The sequence below is a fragment of the Coptis chinensis genome, chromosome 2 (genome assembly GCF_015680905.1).
Source record: "Coptis chinensis isolate HL-2020 chromosome 2, ASM1568090v1, whole genome shotgun sequence".
Taxonomy (NCBI): Eukaryota; Viridiplantae; Streptophyta; class Magnoliopsida; order Ranunculales; family Ranunculaceae; genus Coptis; species Coptis chinensis.
The window spans coordinates 11,858,137-11,861,135 of NC_141457.1; the positions used below are offsets into that span (position 1 = coordinate 11,858,137).

Sequence of the window (2,999 nt, forward strand, 5' to 3'; positions counted from 1 at the left end):
AAGAAAAATATGAAATCCAAGGTCGTTGAGGAAATAAAGTCAAAATCTAGACCGGTATTTGTAGATGGATAGCAAAACAAGGTGTTTTTCCTTCTCTCTAAATAATATATATAAATAAAAGAAGAAAAAAGACAATCGACCGACGAGTCCGGTAATTCCTTTTTTCTAACTCATAATATTTAGCTGATGAATGAAGATTAGGTAGGGATTTGTGTTTTATCTTTTACTGATGGATTAGATTTTAACGTTACTTTGCAGAAACATAAGGGGCTCCTTCAACTACTGTTTATCCAAAATCATGTGAAATTTAAGAGATGAAAAAAATGGGTTTGCATTTTCAACAAATCCTCATCTTTTCTGCCGTCTTCATCCTGCTACACCCATCACTCATAGCAGACGCCCAACTACAACTTAAGGAAAATATAAGGACTGCCCCTCGCAAAGATCTCGCAAATAACTTCATAGATGCCACTAGTCTTCAGAATGCCTTTAACACTTCTCAAGACGTCTTCACTGGGTTGCACCATGACAGTAATACTGGGATTACTAGAGTCTCAGCGTCTACAGTTGCATGGTTTACTTTGGCAATGGCAGCTGCAACTGGCTTAGGAGCTCTCCCATTCTTCTTTGTAGAGCTTGATCCGCAATGGGCTGGAATTTGCAATGGAATGGCTGCTCTGGGGTAATGTTGGCTGCTAGTTTTGACCTTGTGCAAGAGGGTCAGGATCATGGTAGTGGCAACTGGGTTGTCATTGGGATTCTAGCTGGTGGTGCTTTCATTTGGCTTTGTAAGAAGGTAATCATCTCTTATTATTCTTTCTTTTACCTAACAATATATTGGTTGCCACAGTTTCTAACCATTTGTGTGTCATTATAGACATTAGACAATCTTCTCCGAGGTAAAAATCCATTAGAAGGATTTCTTTCCTCAGGTGGTGCTCAATCACGCATAATCTTGATGGTGTGTTCTTCAAACATACAATTACGATTGAGGAACTTATTTCACCATTCTTTTGAATATGTTTGAGAATAGACATGATCCTACACTCCTTAATTCATAATTTTGTCTTCATGTGTTTTTTCCGACCGATAAGAAACCACTGTTACTGGCTTTTTATAGTTCCTTGAACAATATGGGGAAGTGAGCATGTTGGACATAAAGGGTGCTGATGCAAATAAAGTCATCCTTGTTATTGGAATAATGACCTTCCATTCTTTTGGTGAGGGATCTGGTGTTGGAGTCTCATTTGTCGGCTCCAAAGGTTTTTCTTAAGGTCTCTTAGTGACTCTGGCCATAGCTGTCCATAACATCCCAGAAGGGCTAGCAGTGAGTATGGTTCTTTCATCAAGAGGAGTTTCCCTACAAAACGCGTTGCTGTGGAGTGTGATTACATCCTTACCGCAGGTAAACACTTTTATTACATAGAATGTGCTTATTTTTTTAGCTTTACAAGAACCTCGAGTTTAACTGTGTTGATATGGTGGTTTGATTGGATAAGATCGTGGGGAGCACTTTGAAAACTAACTGTGATATCACAAATTTAACCCGTTCAGCTACTACTTCATGAGTTTCTATTATTAAGGCACTCCTATGTTATCCACTTGATTGGGTTATTTTAGTAATTGTAGCCGAGTCCCCTAGTTCCTGGATCTAATCTAATTGTACTAATGTGTGCATATGACAATTGAAAGTTACAAAGATTTACTTCATAGGATGATTTTATTTTTAACAACAACTGAACAAGTAGCCATCATTAATACAGTCTGTTTTTTAACGTAATTATCATTTAAACTGATTTCTCTCCTTAAATTGACAAGTGTCAGTCGTCACTTTCTTTACCGACTCAGTTATTAATCTCCTTTTGGATTAATGTATAAATGATGTAATTGAGTATAAATTTCACACCCCTTGCTGTATAGGATGTTTGAATTCCTTTTCTGAATATAATAGTTTTCTTTTTATTGATGAGGGGAAAAGATAATAGTCGTGTTTTGCTTAAGTAAACTTATCATCTTCGTTAGGTTTGGATGTTCATCTTTGTCAGAAAAATGCTGACACATTGTTGTGTCAACACTTGCACATTGAATTTACAAAATGGAGAGTATATGTAGCTATTTGTAACATTGCCATTACCAATAACCGTTGAGCTCTATTTTATGCGAGTTTGAGAACATCACTGAGCTAGTTATCTTAATTAAATTATTCATTACTTGTTAGCTGATTATCTGTTCCATTGATGTAGCCTTTTGTTAATTTGAGCACTTAACAAAGAAATATAGTCGCTAATCTTTTATGTAGTGCATGTAAGGCCTGTAGTGGCAGACTCTTAACGTAAAGGCGGATCAATAGTCACTATAAGAATATTAGAAATTTCTGTGATTGCATTGAAGAAACAATCCATTTATACTTTTTAGATTTTAAAGATGCGTATGGATGATACTTTTTTTATCAAGATAATATGTTCTTCTTTTCAAAGAATAAATGTTCAATTTCAGTTTACCCTTGAAGGATTAAAGCTTGCAGCTGCAATTGGTATCCCAAGAACTGTTATTTCTCATTCTAATTGCAAGTATATAAAAAGAACAGAGATGATTGTAATTTCTTTGTTGACTTATGTAGCTAATGGAGTTGGCTAACACTACGACATATACAAGCGCGGACTTTATTGAAATTCATTTGTAGTTTATCGAGTACATCGAGAAATTTATCTCGGCATAGGTATGTGCACCATTTATATATCTTTTATGTTTGATAGGTTTTTGGGGGCTGTATATGAAGCTTTAGTCTAAAGATTTTCCACCATACATTTCGAATTTAGGTCTGATTTCTTATGTTCTTTCCTTTGCCTGTTAGCTAAAGAGTTATTTGTGTACTTGTGGTAGATATATATACAGATCAGATATATCCTACAATAGTGTACGTTATTTGGGGCTTAACCAATATGATTCTCTGTCATAGTTGATTGTATCTCTTTCGTTTAGTAGTTATTGACTTAGTG

At 35.5% G+C, this 2,999-nt stretch overlaps 1 pseudogene across 1 annotated transcript; it reads left to right on the forward strand.

The window, feature by feature from the left end:
• The first annotated feature begins 323 nt into the window (after window positions 1-323).
• LOC147514891 (putative zinc transporter At3g08650 pseudogene) lies at window positions 324-2,637 on the forward strand (annotated as a pseudogene). The gene is made up of 3 exons (XR_015212957.1): window positions 324-796; window positions 1,121-1,405; window positions 2,497-2,637. The product of XR_015212957.1 is annotated as a putative zinc transporter At3g08650 pseudogene (transcript).
• The last annotated feature ends 362 nt before the right edge of the window (window positions 2,638-2,999 follow it).